The following is a 19573-nucleotide window of genomic DNA, read 5'->3' as shown; positions in this document are numbered from 1 at the left end:
GAATGTCAGTGCATGAGCTGATGTATATGTGTCCACTGTGTCAGCTGATATGAAACTAAAACAACAAAACCCATGAATATACAAGAGAACAGCTGCAGAAGAACTGTCCACTGGAGTGACCGCTATGCATGAAAGGGTTAAGACAACAAGAAATACCACATGGAAAGAGTGTGTTTTAAAGACGTAAGCACTAGATAAAGCAAATCGATAAATTATGACGTATACATTAGCAGTGTATTGTTGTTTCTCCAGCAACAAGCTAGAGTAGTTATGTGGACTTGTGCTACGGCTTCTTTCTATTGGCTGTACATCAGTGGAAAAACCTTCAGATGGTAAATAGGGTTTGACATCATCAATGAATCCTCTCATTTATAATGAATCAAATGACTTTTAATGGAAAGACAGCCATCATAGTGATAAATGCAGAAGATTATTTCTTAAATTTGTGTTTAACTTGGGTTTAAAGGGTTGTTCTGATTGTTCCGAACCTAAATTTGATCAAACATACAAGAAACTCTCTATAATCTTACATAACTTAAAGAAATTATTTGTGATTGCATTATTTTCTTTAGTATTTCCATGCCTTGTCTGGTTTATTCCTATTATGTGATTCATATTGACTTTTTTTGTTGTATATGTATTATGTTATTTCATAGAATAGGGTTTTCTGCACATCCTTAAGAAGAAAAAAAGCAAAAATCAAGTGTGTCTCAGCTTGAACCACAGGCAAAAAGCCAAAAAAAAAACAAAACACTGCGACTGAATTTTTTTATGAACCGATTTTTCATGGAATTGCAAAAATATCCACTCAGCTGGACACCATGCCTTTAATTTTTGAAACAAACAATCATGTATTTACTGATTTACTGTGTGAAAACTATGAAAAAAAATGTTTTAAAATACTGCTAATCTGATGTTTTGTCACATTTTAATATACTCTAATATTAGCTATTACTCATTTTATGGAGATACTACGCAAAAAAAACCTTTTTGTTTAAAAAAACAAAACAAACAAAACTGTTATTTACAGTCTCATAACAATAACAAGGAACTGATTTACATTTAAACATGTTCCTGCAGATCAAGTTTATCAAGAACAGCAAAGTTACAGTAATGCTATGAATGTCAGTGAATGGGATGATGCATTTAAGCGTCCGCTGTGTCAGCTAATATGGAAATAAAACAATAAAATCAATGAATATAGAAGAGAACAGCTGTAGAATAAATGTCCACTGTAGTGACCAGTATGTATGAAAGGGTTAAAATATTTCGACTCCCAGTGTGCTCCAGCCTTTTCCCCTTTTGATATTATTTCATTTTTATACTTAAAATTGCCTGATTTAACTCTCGCTTTGGCCATTTATCGCAATATTTCAATTCTATCATATTAAAATCACCAAAGAACTCTAACCACTGCTCAGCTCCTCTACTGACTCGCCTGTGTGTTAAATTTTTAAGCATTTTTATTGCCCCCTTTTGGAGGTAATTTAAAGCTGCAGCTCCTCTATCTATGGAAACTCACTTCTGAATAATAGAAAAGGGTCAGAATGGAAGTAATTGATTTAATTTGAGCACAGAAAAGGGAATTGATCTGTGAATAATATGCTCAGTTTATGGTTGTGAAAAAAACGGTGCTACTCTGACCTGGATTCATTAGCTCCAGAGCACAAGCTGCATTACTTAGCGTACAAACATGAGGCGCTTCTTTGCATTTCATTTCAATAAAAGGATATCCTATTCAAGTGTAGTCTATTGACTGGATTTTACAATGCCGCAACAATAATCACACTCTGACGACCTTCACCACACACTCATTTTCTTTAATTAAAAACATCCTCACTTTTTCAGTCTGTCATTACAATATGTACATCTCTGGAATCCTATGAATAATTCAGTACATTACAACATATATACAAACCAATGAGTACAATACAAACCATGATCAGCCAAGAGGCTTTTGGTTTTAAGTCTGTTCCCTCAAGTTGAGAGACCTGACCACTGAAGTCTTCTGATGTAATGTTAGTTCCCAGCACATCTAATGTGCTAGCGCCCCCTGCAGTTAGAGCACTGTGTTGTCCAGTGTTGTATCCGCATTTAGTGACAAAAATGCCCTTGTGCATAAGACCAGGAATAGAAGAAGGCAACATTCGACATGAGAAATAGATGGACAAACGCATGGAACAGGACAGTAAAATACAAAGACATTTAAATACTTAACAAGGATAAGGAGACTAAAGTGGGTCAAACAGTAGCATTGTTATTTCATATTGCTTTCTATCCAGTCTTTAAAGTTGGCTACACGTGTATAGACTGTGTAGAGGTCAGGGTCACATTCCCCTTGGTCATAGCCAAAGCTCACCAGTCCAAGGAGTCTCCACAGTCCTTTGTTGTCCCTGTTTGAGTTGAGAGAGGGCCTCCGGTTGTCAGCAGCCTGGAGGTCAGAGAGGTCGGGGAGGACAAGGATTCCCCCGGTGTCAGATGGACATATGTTAGAGGGTCCATAGTCTGGCTTCTGGCTGGCGCAGAGCATATTCTCTGTGACGCTAACTGGCATGCCGTTCCGAGCGTACTGCTGTTCACAGGGGACTATGTCTGCGAGGTGAACAAGGCCGACCCTCGCCTTCTCATCAGCGCCCAGATTAGAGTCAGGCAGTGGAGACCAACCCGTGACCATCCCCTGCCCAGACGTCGCCTCCTCCCCCTGACTGTCTGAAAGGCAGAGGGGTAAAACTTTCTCCCCGATCCTTGCTTTGTCCAGCAACTTGATCACAGCCATGTCTGAGTCCAGAATATGAGGGTCGTAGTCTGGATGAACCACAATTGAGGCCACCTGTGGGAGGGAAAAAAACATTTACTGTTCAAGTATGTATGTATGTGTGTATGTATGTATGTATATATGAATGTATGTATGTATGTGTGTATGTATGTATGCATGCATGTGTGTGTATGTATATATGTATGTATGTACATATATATATGAATGTATGTATGTATGCATGCATATATGTATGCATGTAGGAATAAATGTATATATGTGTATGTAATGTATGTGTGTATGTATATATGTATGTATCTCTGTATGTGTGTGTGTGTGTGTGTTTGTATATATGTATGCATGCATGTATGCATGTATGATTGTATGCATATATGTATGTATGTATGTATGTATATAGGAATGAATGTATATATGTGTATGTAATGTATGTGTGTATGTATCTCTGTATGTATGTATGTATGATTATATGCATATATGTTTGTAGGAATGAATGTAAATGTGTGTATGTAATGTATGTGTATATGTATGTATCTATGTATGTGTGTATGTATGTGTGTGTGTGTTTGTTTGTATGTATATATGTGTGTGTGTATATATATGTATGTATGTATGATTGTATGCATGTATGATTGTATGCATATATGTATGTATGTATGTAGGAATGAATGTATATATGTGTATGTAATGTATGTGTATGTATGTATCTGTGTGTATATTTATGTATGTGTATGTATGTATGTATGTTTTTTTTAAATTTCATAAGATAAAAGACAGACACAAAAACAAAATCTGCTCTGTCATGTTAACAAATTGATCAAATTATAGATGATGAGGAGCAGAAAGAAGAACATGTGCATTTTCAGTTGTAATTTCAAACAGAGTTTTGAAAACAACTCTTAATGTAACATCTGCCAAACATGGACAGCTGCAGTTCATCATTTGAAAAAATAAATTATAAAAAAATAATTCAAACAATTTATTTCATTTCTCTCTCTCTCTCTTTTTTTTTTTTACCCTTATTCTAACAGCCATAATGGTTTACAGAAGGACGGTGTGTTTCAGTCTAGTGTCAGTAGAGGGCGCTCAGTATTGGCAAAGCACACCATACTGTGGTGGTGTACTGTAGATTTAAAATGTTGAATACATGACCAATGGGGCAGATATCTGTGGCCTAATATGACTTCATATTATGGGCCCCACGTTTAGCCCTCAAGTTGATTTCTACTTTTTTTCTAACCCATTCTGTATTATCTAAGCTGATAATGAGCTCTTCCAAATTGGAATCAGTTGGTCTCAGGGGGCCCAGAACCCATACATGTGATACAAAATGAGAAATTTGACAGGAAATATCTTGAAACAACCCTGCGATGAACTGGCAACATGTTCAGAGTGAACCCCGCCTTCTCCCAGTGGTAGCTGGGACAGGATCCAGCACCCCTGCCATCCTCCCAAGGATTAAGTGGTTTGGAAAATGAATGAATGAATAAATGAATATCTTGAAACACTGAAGAAATATACAACTTGGGGGCTATTCTCCCATTCTACTTAGAAATATTATCCTCTAGAGCCTTTGAAAAGATTAATAAAAAACATATCTGGCAAATTTTCATCAAAAATAAGAATTTGCCTGAATACCATTGACTTAAAATGATAACAAGTGACCAAACATCTCAAGTTCCAAAGATCTGGGGTTGCTCAAGATGGCCTAAGGTACAAGTATGAGAGGATGAGGTACAGAAAAAGCTATAAGGTTAAGGTAGAAGAAAATAATAGCAAAAAAAAAAAACAGCACAAAAACATCCTGAGGAAACGGAGTGTTGTTTTGAAGTTTGTAACACTACTGGCCAGACGCCTTATTCTGTTAAAGTGGAAGAAAGAAAATCCTCCAACTGATCAGGCTCTGTTGAAAGACAATATGCAACACCTACAGTTGGAGAAAATCAAATTTAAAAGATAATGTAAAGTTATTTTATTCAATATGGGAGCCCTTAGCAGCCCATTTCTAGGATTAAAGGACTGATGTCGCAGCAGGACCTTGAAAAACTTGTCCATGCATTTATCTTTAGTTGACTACTGTAACAGTATCTTCTCTGGTGGTCTCACTCAGGTGGTCTGGTGCAGGTCTGCTCTGTGTTCCAAAAGTCAGAACTAAACATGGAGAATCAGCGTTCAGTTTCTATGCTCTGTATATCTAGAACAAACTACCAGAAAATATCAGGTCTGCTGAGTCTGAGTTCTTTTAAGTCCAGGTTCCAGACTCACCTGTTCACTGCTGCCTTTGACTAAAAGGATTTTGACTTTTTAAATTTTGTATTCTCCTTCAAAACTCTGCACTGCAACTCTTACTTTAATATGTGTGTGTTTTTATATTTTTGGGGTTTATGTGTTGTTTTCTTACTTGCTGTGTTTAATCAACTTTTACATGTTTTTTCTTTTATAATGTTTTAAATGTGTTTCTTTTTCCTTGTCGTTGTATTTCAATGTCCTGTGTGAAGCACCTTGAATTGCCTTGTTGCTGAAATGTGCGATACAAATAAACTTGCCTTGCCCTTTATAGATAACTTTAATATTAAGGTTTTTTGTTTTTTTTTGAGTGCAGGTGTAGTGTTCTTGTTCTGACATCACATATATCACATAATGACTTTTTTATATTGTCATTGTTCTAATTTCAATTAAAAAAGCTAAAAAAAACCCAAAAACATCCTGAGGGCTGGATCTAATCAAAATAACAATCAAAAAGATTAAAAAAACAAGTGCTCACCCTCAGATGCTGAAGCCCTTTATTTTCCCTGTGGTCGTCGCGGTAGTGCTTCCCCACCACCACCTTGACCTTGGCTGCGTCCAGAGGGTACACCTTCCCCAGCTCGGTCACACAGTGGGCTGCCACCACCACGCTCCTCTGGTTCACCAGAGCCCCGCTGCACACAAGCTGCCAGTCCGACGCTTGGTCGTGGTTGCTAGTTCCTGTTCTGCCATCTTTCTTCAGGGACCCTGCCTGGCTGCCCGCCTTGGTCACCTTGCTCTCAGTTCCGATGGCGGAGCGGCGGTAGATGGCTGCCAGCCAAGGCCAGTGAGCCTCTGCCGGCCTCTCTGGGTCAAAGGTTGGATGCTTCCCACACACTGCCAAAGAGGAGGTGACAGGATGAAAGAACGCAAAGGGATAAACCAGGGGAGAAGAAAAGGGAAACAGAAACTAAATGAAACAGATTGAGACTGTGTCAACGCTTCGATCTGTGGGACTATGTTTGAACTATCTGTTCTTTCTTTTACTTTATGCGCCAAAGACGTCTGTTTTGGAGGACTGTTTGCTAAAATGCAAAACAGCGGCTTACATAAGGAAACAATAAAATGTTACAGATGCCCTTTTAAGTGCCTGACTTTAGTAAAACCAGTGAATGGAAGGTTTCCCTCCCTCTGAAGCTGCAGGGTGAGTTAAGAAAACAGTTGAAAGTCAGCAGGTTTACTCACTTCCTGTGGGTGTTGTGGATTATTGTCGGTTTTTACCTCCACCAAGGAGGTTGTGTTTTTACCAGCATTGGTTTTTTCTGTCTGTCTGTCTGTGCACAAGATAACTCAAAAAGTTCTGGATGGATTTAGATGAAAATTTCAGGAAATGTTGATACTGGCACAAGGAACAAATGATTAAATTTTGGTGATGATCGGGGGGGGCACTGATCTGCCTTGGCGGAGGTCTGCGCTCCTCTGAGTGCTTTTCTAGTTATCATTATATTCTATCATTACCTCCACCAAGGAGGTTATGTTTTTGCCGGCGCTGGTTTGTCTGTCTGTCCGTGTGCAAGATAACTCAAAAAGTTATGGACGGATTTGGATGAAAATTTCAGGAAATGTTGATACTGGCACAAGGAACAAATGATTAAATTTTGGTGGTGACTGGGGGTAGGGGGGATGGGGGGGCCACAGGGGCCCACTGATCTGCCTTGGTGGAGGTCTGCACTCTGAGTACTTTTCTAGAAAAGAGACAAACAAACACTGGGGGGGTTGTCACTGATCTGCCTTGGCGGAGGTCTATGCTCTCCAAGTGCTTTTCTGGTTACAATTGTCTTTATTTACATATGCACTATTATTATTGATACTGTCTTGTGTGAGGGTCTCTGCCACCTTTAATTGTTTTTGTTTCTCTCTTCTTTTCCCCCCTTCACTCTCTCCTTCTTTCTTGTCCCTTTCCTCTCTTTCCCCCTGTTTTTCCCATCAGGTCTGATGCATCAAAATATGGTTCAACAAAACCCAAAATAAAAAGGTGTGGAGCCTTATATCCTCCTGAGACCCAGAAATTTTTTTCTTTCCTCTGTAGGGGACAAAAGTTTGACAGTTTTACTTAAAAAAATGCTGTCTATAGCAAAGGACATTCCATTAAATAAATAAATAAAAGTAATTTTGAAAATGTATCTGAAAAGACTGTTCCATCATGCAGTTTCCAATCAATGCAATTGTTTAATGTAAAAAAGTTAAAACTTTCACTGTCCTAGGTCTCAGGAGGATATACTTTATGAAGTTCCCTTTGGCAAAGCAAATTTGCTCAGTGCAACAAGGCAGCCAGACCACCAAGTTAAAAAAAAAAAAAAAGGAAAGGAAGAAAGTCAGCAGGACGGATGCAAAATGAACACACTCTGTTGCATTAAGAGCTGGTCAACCAACTCAACCTGTCTAACTGGTTTTATTTTTACCATGAACATCAACGTATGATTGTCATATATACACCAGTCTTTATCTATTATGCAATGGCATGCAAATCTTCTACACACAAACATCCTAATATGTTTTTCAATCTCACTTCTTTAACTAAGATGTTTTTTACGGTTGCCAGTTTAGCTTTTGATTACATCCCAGAGGCTTTCTGTCACCAAAGATACTTTTGCTCCCATGTCATCTATAATCACTCAGGTTTACATGTCAGCTATTGGTGTTTCTGCTTTGTGATTTAGGGAATTTTCCAGTGAGAAGTAATGAGAGGCCTACAGCTGTCAGAAATACCTAAGAGATGGCTGAAGGAGCTGACAAGGTATTCCTCAAAGTCAGCAATTAGAGGCAGCGCATATATTTTTAGAAATGGCGGCCCATGGTGGACTTTGTTAATATTCACACTGGGGGAAAAAAAAAAAATCTTACCAAGTGTATTTTTCTCATTTCTAGTCAAAATATCTCATCACACTTAAAATAAGACATAATCACCTAAAGAGTAACTTTTCAGTGAGATATAAGAAATATTTTTTAGACAATAGACCTTGAAAATCTAATTTCAAGAAATTTTACCAAGATAATTTGCTTGCAAATTTGCAGAGATTTGTTTTAGTATCACAGGATGAAGAACAGAGAAGGAGGTTTAATTTTTAGCAGCAAAGGGTTTGGACTAATGTAAAACAAATGTGTGTTTCTGTTGTTAGTGTCAGAATGTGGAATTCTTTGGCAATGGAAGAGAAGAGCTGTACAAATATTTTTCAGTTTAAAAGGTTGTATAAGGAAAGAACAGAGAAGCTTTATAAAAGCATATAATAAAATAATATAAGTTATGGATGTTGGATTTATTTTATTTGCATTGACTATCATGTAAACCACAGGTGTCAAACATGCGGCCCAGGGGCCAAATTCAACCCACCAAAGGGTCCAATCCGGCCCGCGGGATGAATTCGCAAAGTGCAGAAGATATTAACAGTCAAGGGCGTCAAACTCCAAAATAAAAGCATAATAACCTAAAAATAATGACTCCAAATTTTCTTCTTGGTTTAATGTGAAAAAAATAATATGACATCATGCTTATAAATAACGGCAACACCAATTTTTTCTTTGATTTGCTGCAAAGAACATTAAATTCTGATATCCTTTAACAATAAAACATCAATAACCTGAACAAATATGAATAACCTGAAATGTCAAAAGAAAAATAAGTGTAATTTTAACAATGTTCTGGCTGTTTTGTGTCTTGGTAGATGCACATATAAATATTGATCAAATTTTTCTTAGTATTTCTTATTTTTCTTCAGAAATTTCAGTTTTTTTCAGGTTATTCGCATTTTTTTTTGTTTGGATAGTTTGTAAAATGTAAAGGATTTTATAATTTGTTATTTTTTGCTTATAAAAAAATTTGGAGTTGTCATTATTTATAGGTTATTATGCTATTATTTTACTGGTCCGGCCCACTGGAGATTAAATTGAGCTGAATGTGGCCCCTGAAAGAAAATGAGTTTGACACCCCTGATGTAAACTGTTGACTGTAATAGCTGTAACGGCAACCTACCTGATGGAAGCAGATGTTTCAAGAAAGGGGCAGGTATTAGAAGTTTTCTTCAACCTGCTCCTTTCTAATCATTTAGATTGGAATGAATGAATAAATGAAATGAAATAATTTACACTTTTTCTATAGGCAGATTTGTTTTTTGCTTAATTGAACTTTTTTTTTTTTTTGCTTAATTCAAGCACAAAAATCTGCCAGTGCAACAAGTGAAAATTATCTTGCTAAGATTTCTTGAAATAAGATTTTCAAGATCTGTTGTCTAAAAATTATTTCTTATATCTCACTGAAAAGTTACTCTTAAGGTGATTATGTCTTATTTTAAGTGCGATTCGATATTTTGACTAGAAAAGACTCGCATCGCCAGACTGTTACATAGTTTTTATCCTCAAGCCATCACCAAACTAAATAATGCACTAAAAACATAACGGCTTGTGCAATAATCTGGGACTATTTTATGCATTAACTGCATATTTTATGATCACTGCATATTTTTAGGTACTGCCTGATTGTTTTGCATGCATGTGTGTAGTGTGGGTGTGGAGTATGAATGGAATAATTTATTCTTTCGTATTTAATTTATTGTTCTTACACTTTTTTACCTTGTGCTTTAAAATTTCATTTGTTATTTGCAATGACAACAAAAGGAATCTATCTATGAGAAAAATACACTTGGCAAGATTTAGATTTTTTCCAGTCTATTCATTAAATTAATGTCTGAGGAGTCATCACACATCACTGTTACATGGGTGGGAAAGACTGTGCTAAATCTGTGTATGTATGGTGGTAACTTGCAAGTGAGTGGGCGATAGCTTGTGTTTTGCTGCCCTCACCAGGTGAACAGGAGACATGGCGCCCGCTCCATTTCCCAGTTTTCAGACAAGTGCGTCGAGAACTGCCGGAGTGGTGGTAGAACGGGGAAGCACACTCATACTCTATGTGTGTGTGAAGGTGGTGGAAGCCCTTGTGAAGCTGGGAAAGCACTGGGGGGGCTTTGGTTGGACCGTCAGACTGGAACTGTCTCCCAAGCCTGGAGGAGTACAACCTGTGCAAAGGTGTTTTTCTGAAGGATGGAGGACAGGCCAAGGGTAAATATATGTTGGAACATCAGGGAAAGGGTTTCACAAGTTTTAACAGGCTGTCTTAAAAAGATACTATTGATTATATCATTATTTCATCAGTGGTTCCCAACCTGTTTTGGCCCGTGACCCCATTTTTACATCACAAATTTCTACCGATCCCAGGCATTCAAAATAGACTTTTTTTTTTTGTTAAAATTAATTTGTTTTTGATCATGTAATAGTTTGCTGTACTATGTTGCAAATAAACTTTAATTTTAGACGACATTTAGGCTATATAATGCATATTATTTCGGACGGAGGAAGAAAAGCCATGTGTAGTTTACTGCACAAAGTGAGAATTTTATTTTCCTTGGTCAGGATATGTACAGTCAGTCCAGCTTATATTTACAATGAATCATCAAAGAGTTGCAGCATCTTTACCCTTTAGGGGTTTGAGCCTATTTTGGCTGTTTTTGAGTACTTTTGATTTTGCCTTTATATACTATATAAAGAAATGTTTACTATACCCATGTTTGATATTGTTTTTTTTTTTCTCAGCATAACTTTGTCTATAACACAGATGTCAAACATGCGGCCCGGGGGCCAAATCCGGCCCGCCAAAGGGTACAGTCTGGCCCGCGGGATGAATTTGTGAAATGCAAAAATTACACTGAAGATATTAATGATCAGTGGTGTCAAAATCATTTTAAGTCAGGTTCCACATACAGTCCGATTTCAAGTGGGTCATAATAACCTATAAATAATGACAACCCCAAATTTTCTCTTTTTTTTTTTTTTGGTGTAAAAAAGTAAAATTACATGAAAACGTTTACATTACCAAACTATACTTTTACAAAAAATGTGAATAACCTGAACAAATGGAAGTGTCTTAAGAAAAGTAAATGCAATTTGACCAATATTCTGCCTGTTACTAAATGTTTTATGCAATTGTAATGCACATGTGTAGATGATAAACTGATAAATCGAGGCATAATATTGTTAAAATTGCGCTTGTTTTTCTTAAGACAATGCCAGTTGTTCATGTTATTCAGATTTTTAAGGAAACTTTGTAGATGTAAACCTGATCATAATATAATTTTACTGTTTTCACTGTTATTATTTTACTGGTCCGGCCCACTGGAGATCAAATTTGGCTGAATGTGGAACTGAACTAAAATGAGTTTGACACCCCTGGTCTATAACATCTGCATATTATTTTTTCACTTTAACCTACTTGATCAATACAAAAGGACAAAAAACATTAAAATCCGATTTGAAAAATTTCTGTAATTAACAATGAACATTTGACAGATAAACAGAACCACAGTGCTTCAGTTTCAGCTTCAGTTTGTCATGTCTTTTATGTATTGCGGTTGTCTCTCTCAACTCACCATATATTTTTTATTAGTAATTTTTTATTTTTTATTTTTTTAAATCAATTACTAGAAATTTCAGGCTACCCTATTTGAATTCCAGGCAACCCCACGTGGGGTCCTGACCCCAAGGTTGAAAAACACTGACATACATACTCCTCATAGTTGTCAGAGGTACCATAATGCTTTGGGACACATACCTGACCAGAGTCTGAGGCGGTAGAACTTTCTGCTTCACCAACTCTGACACTTTGGGCTCCCGACATGCTGCAGATACATATACAGACACATTATAAACATCATAATTGTATTAAAGCCACTAAATGGAGCTGCTATATCTGGACCACTCACTAGTCTATGAGGAATATTAAACTGTCAAGAACCATCTATGCACTCTTTGTACCTATTTTCTTATATATTAATGCCTTTAATAAAAACTTTAGAGGCTGAGTAATTAATTTAAAAACAGTCAAGGTATTATTTATTAATGCTTCTCAGTAAAATGCAGTAACAAGCCATTATTAAAGCTTGGCTTGCCTAACTGAGTACAAAAATCCATTTGGCTGCCGTGCATGGTCCTACAGTGCAATTTGCTTTGTCTTTTTCCTGCTCTTTAATATATCTGGCAAGTGGACAGCCTAACCACTTTCTTTTCTGGCAAAGAAGTGCAGAGCATCAAGGCCAAAATCCATTAGGAGCTAATTATTTTTTATAGCTTTAGACTTGATGGATTATTTTATTGGAATATCGGAAGGGCTCTTTATTCATTACTCACTAGAAAACGTAACTACTCTTGTAAGTCCGCCGTGCACTTTTAAAGTTAGAAAAACCAATGTCCTTTTATAAAAGTGGAACTGATTTTACACATGAAGTGCAGTTTACCTGTCAGAGTGCTACTCCGTTGTGTAATAGCTTGATTGTGGAGGTAACTTTCTAAAGTCTGAGAGCATAGTAGAAAGTATTCTGTACAAAGTGGAGGTCTGGAGGTTAAATAAAGGCAGGGAAGTTGTGATTCATCATGAAGAAATGAAGTGTAGGCTTGGTTTTAGGTCTGGATTTTCAGTTTTAATTGTTTATCTGTTACATTCAGGTCACCAAATGTTATAGAAATGTAAAATTCTGAGCTACAGTTTGATACCATGCCCCTTAGATGTATAAGTGAGTCAAAAAAAAACAGTGAGGTTGTTTTCTTATAATGTCTTTGTAATGAAAAGTTGTTACTAGTCGCTTTTCCATTGACTCTCAAATTGCGCAAATATAACTTGTGCATAAAAATTTACCTAATGGAAAAACGACAATTTCGCCAGAAGTCTCATTTTTCAATTTAAAAGTTTTTGCGCTGGCAAGAAGTGGTTTTTCCGGCGTAGCGCAAATGGTATATCACGCAAAACTGCAATGGAAAGACTTTTTTTCGCAACTAGAGTCAGGTGAATTAAAGAACCGGATGTTGACGTATGTTACAACAAACGAAGAAGAAGAAGAAACATGTCGCAGTATGTGTGGACACACCAGGAAACGTGATCATTTTTTAATTTAGTATGAGATAGAGGGGTAATATATAATAATAATAATGAATACATCTGTAAATCAACACCATATTTACGTTCGTTGCCGTGTTTATGGAATGACTTCTCGTGTCATCTCGTGCTAATAAATAAACAAATCATCACATTTGTGATTTTATGGAAAAACCAACATTACGCACTTCTGTTTTTTTGACAGTAAATATTGGTAAAGTTTTGCACAGATGTCCAATGGAAAAGCGAATACTGTTTCATATCCCAGGTATTCCTCAAAAAACATGCTGCTGACATCATGCTAATTAAAATTTTAACTTACATTTTATAGATTTTATGAAATTGTAGTTTTTGTATGACTATCCCAAGCGTCCATAATTGGGTCAAAATGACCCACATTCATTTTCAGTGGAATTTCATCTGAACCTGTGATTCATTCTACATTCATTTATTCTACATACTACAGCAGGACCAAAAGACTCACCCATTCACTCACAAAATGGTTACTGACATTGTTCTATTGCTGTTATATACTATATATAATATATAATTTGCTGTTCAAATTTTACACATTTTATTTTTTTTCAAATATTTCAAACATGAAATCATTATTTTGTGGACCAAAATGTAATACTTTACTACTGACTTTTAATATAAGTGTGTGACTTGTATTTGTGTTATCTCCTGGTTGTATTTTTAGACACTGTTTATCATATTATTGTGTATCTGTTTTATCAGTTTTAGTATATCTTATCTTCTATATCTATATATTTTTATTAGTTTTATCATATTTTGTATTTTTACCCATATCCTTGTACAGCACTTTGGGCTCGTTGTGTTGTTGTAAATGTGCTATAGAAATAAATCTGACCTTGACTTTAACCCTTTCATGCATGAATTATGAGAACCTTAATCAAGATTTTTTTTCCTGAGTGTTTTTATTCCTCTTTAGGCATGAAAAAAAAACAGTGTGATTGATTTTTTTTTTTTTTTAAATCAACCTGTTTTTCATGGAGTTACAATAATGTCCACTCAGCTACACCATGAAATTTATTCTTGAAGCAAAGAAACATGTATTTAAAACCCAATATCATAAAGTGATACGAAAACAGTGAAATGAAACCATGTTTAATGCAGCTAATCTGTTTTCTCACATTTTAACATATTCAAATACTAGTTATTACTCACTTCATGGAGATAATATGCAAAAAGTAAATATTAACAACTGATTTCCGCTCAAGAACCAACCAAGAACAGCAAAGTTACAATAATGGTATGAATTGCAGTTTATGAGATGACGCATAAGTGTCCGCTGTGTTGGTTGATATGGAACTAAAACAACAAAACCCATGAATATACAAGATTAAAGCTGTAGAGTAACTGTCCACTGTAGTGACCACTATGCATGAAAGGGTTAAATACAAATGATTATATATAACATGAAAAAATGACACAAAAATATATTGATTTGAACATGGGGCCATTTTTGACACATTTATGGAAGAATGTAGCGTCCAGATACTTGAGCATCTAAGGGTTAAAATAAAACTATGAATCAGCACCACAGTAAAGTTGGTTTTACCCTCCATTATGCATTCCCATTTTTATGTTTTGCAATTTTCTTTTACCTTTATCTTTTACCTTTTTTTTTAGTTTTGTTTTATCCTCTGCTGTACAGTGTCTTTGGGTGTCCTGAAAACCACTTATAGATAAAATGTATTATCATTATTATTAATAAATATAACTTATTAAGAGATATTACTTACTATTACCAGAAGAGAATATGTTGTACAGGGTGGGGAAGCAAAATTTACAATGAACATTTAGTTGTTTTTTCTCAGCAGGCACTACGTCAGTTGTTTTGAAACCAAACATATATTGATGTCATAATCATACCTAACACTATTATCCATACCTTTTCAGAAACTTTTGCCCATATGAGTAATCAGGAAAGCAAACGTCAAAGAGTGTGTGATTTGCTGAATGCACTCGTCACACCAAAGGAGATTTCAAAAATAGTTGGAGTGTCCATAAAGACTGTTTATAATGGAAAGAAGAGAATGACTATGAGCAAAACTATTACGAAAAAGTCTGGAAGATGCTATTAAAGAAGAATGGGAGAAGTTGTCACCCGAATATTTGAGGAACACTTGCGCAAGTTTCAGGAAGCGTGTGAAGGCAGTTATTGAGTAAGAAGGAGGACACATAGAATAAAAACATTTTCTATTATGTCAATTTTCTTGTGGCAAATAAATTCTCATGACTTTCAATAAACTAATTGGTCATACACTCTTTCAATCCCTGCATCAAAATATTGTAAATTTTGCTTCCCCACCCTGTATATATAGAATAAAGTTGTGTTTTTGTCAATAGAAAAAGGACTAAAATCAGCTGCACGGACACATAACTTCAATCAGGAAAATGAATAACCAGTGACCAGACAGATTATACCTCTGACACAGACGGGTTGCGTGCCAGTCCAAGTCCCATCTGGTTGGCAGGTCCGCCGGGCGTCTCCGCTGAGCGCGTAGGAGTGGTTACAGATGAATTCCCTGGTCTCGGGCTCCAATCCTGGCACCACCTGGTGGTAGCCGTTGTAGAGGCGAGGCAGAGGGGGGCAGCTCCTCTCTGTGGTGGGGAACATGCAATTACCGAAGTTTAGTACAGGGTGACACAAAAAAACAGGAACTTTTTAACAATCCAATAAAACCAAGAGTGACGGAAGAAAAATATTTTATTCATAGTAATTGAAACCTTAAAACATACCATTTAAGAAACAATGATGGAATTTTCATTTTTAAAAAATTACTTCCTGTAGATGGCGTCCTCCTGTACGAATGCATTCTTGAAATCTGCTGTTGAGATTCCTCATTGACCGCTGCAACATCTCAGCTGGGATACTGTGAATTTCATCCTGAATTCTCTGTTTTAACTCATCCACAGTTCTTGGTCGAGTCGTGTACACTTTACTCTTGAGATAGCCCCACAAGAAAAAAATCACAAACGGACAAATCTTGCGATCTAGGGGGCCAGAGAACGTTACCCAATCTTGAGATCACACGGTTACCGAACAATTCTCGCACAGCCGCCAATGGTTACTAAAATGGGGGTGTGTTTACTTGCTCAAGATCACTGTCTCGCAGTGCTGCCACTTGCTCATGTCTGCCAATACTCACTTCAAAAATTCCCGTTTTTTTGGGTCACCCTGTAATTTAAAAAAAATTAAAATTCCATCATTGTTTCTTAAATGGCATGTTTTAAGGTTTCAGTTACTATGAATAAAATATTTTTCTTCCATCACTCTTGGTTTTATTGGATTGTTAAAAAGTTTCCGTTTTTTTGTGTCACCCTGTACTTTAGTTCTGGTTGAATTTCTTCTGGGAAAATAAATCAGATTTAAAAAACATCATGTAACCATACCCCATATGGACCAAAGGCAGGATCTAATTCTGATCTAATGTCAGTGAGTCTCTTACCCATGATGCTTTGATTGACTTCTCTCTCCTTTTCTTTTTCTTTCTCCCGTTCCAGCTCCTCCTTTGTTTTCCCCTCAGCTTCTGTTGTTTTTTCCTTTGGTTTCTCACTGTCTACTCCTGCTCTGTACATAGTATACTGTGTAATGTTGACCCTTGTGGGAAATACTTTCTTCTCCAGATCTGGAAGGCTTATGGTGTTATTTTCTTTTTTGGTGTCTTTCACATCATGTGTTACTGTATGGTTGGTCATTCCCAGTTCAAATATCTCCACAGCGTTTTCTCCCTCGGATATAACGGTCATCATCTTGGTGTCGTTCGGGCCGACTTTGTCCCGTTCTCGTTTTCCATTGACCTGCTCTTCTTTCTTTTCCTTCTCTTCTTGCCCTTTGTCTTAATCACCACTATTTGTGTTACATCTGTTTTTCCTACGTCTAGGTTTCTATCTGGGCTTTCTTCTTTTTTCTCAGGTGCTTGTACCACCTCAGGATCTTGTTTTTCCACCGTGTTCAGGCTGTTGTCTGGGCCTTTGTTATCCACTTTATCTATGCTACCTCCAGTGGGTTCTGACCCAGTATTTTTTTCTTCTGGCCCTTCTTCATTCCTATCCTCAGCCGCAGTTTCCTCTGGAATCGTACCGGTATATTTATCTTCTCTGTCTGCTGTTGTTGTATTCATGTGCCCAGTGTTTATATCCTTGCTTCCAACAATTTCTTTTTCTACAGTTGTGTTCTCTTGACCTTTCTCTTTAGTCTTGTTGATATCTTTGTCAGTGTATTTTTCAGTTTCTTTCTGTTTTTCAGTCTCTTTTGCATTATCTTTCTCTTTTTCAGCTTCAGGGAGTGTGTTATTCACTGTGGATAGAACAAAAAACATTAAAAAAAAAACATTATTACTTAACTGCCCAACCAAAAGCATCTACTGATATGAAATATTTAAACACTTTCTATCAATACATTGGAATAATTCATGTAAAATCAGTTTTTTCAGCTTTCAGTGGTATCAGATATGACTCATTTGGATGTTCAAAGGCTCGTTAGCAAATGTAGAAACACTGTAATTTTCTTTTATTCAACAATAAAACCCATGTTGTTTGATAGATGAAAGTGATTGTAGAAGCTTTATGTTCAGTTAACGATCTATTTTGCTGAAAAACTCCCTTTTTTCATTCCTTTGAATTTACTCTGAGCACTTATGAATATCTACAATGTCAGTAAATATGGAAAAATGCTAAATGCAGAGGATACACTGGAAAAAAGTGTATTTTTTTCCTCATTTCTAGTCAAAATATCTCATCACACTTAAAATAAGGCATAATCACCTAAATAGGAACTTTTCAGTGAGATATAAGATCTTATTTTTAGACCATAGATCTTGAAAAACGTATTTCAAGAAATCTTACCTAGATAATTTTCACTTATTCCATTGGCAGATTTTTTTTTCTTTGCTGAATTCAACATTTTTTGCTCAATTCAAGCAAAAAATCTTATTCCTATATCGCACTGAAAAGTTACCCTTTAGGTGATTATGTCTTATTTTAAGTGTGATGAGATATTTTGACTAGAAATGAGGAAAAAAAATACTTTTTTCCAGCGTATCCTCTGCATTTTGCATTTTTCCCCAATTTTCCCATATATACTGACATTGTAGATATTCATAAGTGCTCAGAGTAAATTCAAAGGAATGAAGAAAGTGAGTTTTTCAGCAAAATATATCATTAACTAAACATAAAGCTTCTACAATCACTTTCATCTATCAAACAACATGGGTTTTATTGTTGAATAAAAGAAAATAACAGTGTTTCTACATCTGACATCTACAATGTCAGTAAATATGGGAAATTTGGGAAAAATGCAGAGGATACACTGGAAAAAAAGTGTATTTTTTTTTCTCATTTCTAGTCAAAATATCTCATCACACTTAAAATAAGACAGATTCACCTAAAGAGTAACTTTTCAGAGAGATATAGGAATAAGATTTTTTGCTTTAATTGAGCAAAAAATGTTGAATTCAGCAAAACAAAAAAAAAAAAAAAAAAAAATCTGCCAATGAAACAAGTGAAAATTATCTTGGTAAGATTTCTTGAAATACGTTTTTCAAGATCTATGGTCTAAAAATAAGTTCTTATATCTCACTGAAAAGTTACTATTTAGATGATTGTCTTATTTTCGAACCGCCGTAGATCACTTAAATAACTGTTACACTTACATCACCGATTCACTTTAGAGGACTGCTACACTTTATTTTTTTTTCACTGTTTCACTTTATATCACTGCCCTGAAATGTGTAAATACAACCTGAAGTGTTTATTTACAGTATTGTGCAGGAAGCTCTTTTAGAGGTAGTACTTTAGTTATTTAGCAAGTGTCTTTTAGAGTATATGTGCTAACCTTAATGTCAACCTGGTTACTAACCCACTGTTGTGTTGTGTTTTTGGTCTGTCTGTTTTTTGTCTTCTTGTGCTGTATGTAAAGCTGCTAATACTTGAATTTCCCTTGGGATTAATAAGTATCTATCTATCTGTCTGTCTGTCTGTCTGTCTTAAGTGTGATGAGATATTTTGATTAGAAATGAGAAAAATACACTTGATTGGATTTTGATTTTTTGCAGTGTAATGCAAATAAATGGTGATAAATCTTGGAAAAGTTGCCACAAAAACAGTTCACTGTCATTAAGGGTTAAGAGATAAATGCCAATTCTTTTCCGTAGCTCTGTAACAGCTGATATCCACAACAGAACAGAAGCAAAATGAACTGCAGTGTTTTTCATCTGCACTTTTTTTCACTTCATCTGACCTTTGACGCAAACAGGCGGACTCCCACTCCAGGTGTTGTTCGGGAGGCAGGTTCTCTGAGAGCTCCCGCTGAGCTCATAAGGCTGGTAGCACAGGTACTGTAAGGCCACAAGGACATCATTGGGTCCATAAACCAAAAAGTGATCCCCATGTGTTGGCTTTGGTGGTAGAGAACACACACTTTCCACTGGCACTGGAAAGAAGGAAAAAAACAATTTAGTAGAAGCTACAAATTAAGACTTTTTCCATAACATGTGCCATGGGGCAGAATGTATGGTACCAAACAGACAAGCTAATAACATACATATGCTTTCTCACATTCCAAATTCTAA

At 36.1% G+C, this 19573-nt stretch overlaps 1 pseudogene; it reads right to left on the bottom strand.

The window, feature by feature from the left end:
• Positions 1-1799: 1799 nt before the first annotated feature.
• LOC115421025 (inactive serine protease PAMR1-like) overlaps positions 1800-19573 on the bottom strand; it is a 34646-nt pseudogene continuing 16872 nt past the window's right edge.

The sequence above is a fragment of the Sphaeramia orbicularis genome, chromosome 6 (genome assembly GCF_902148855.1).
Source record: "Sphaeramia orbicularis chromosome 6, fSphaOr1.1, whole genome shotgun sequence".
Lineage (NCBI taxonomy): Eukaryota > Metazoa > Chordata > Actinopteri > Kurtiformes > Apogonidae > Sphaeramia > Sphaeramia orbicularis.
This window is presented reverse-complemented; position numbering and strand designations above follow the sequence as displayed.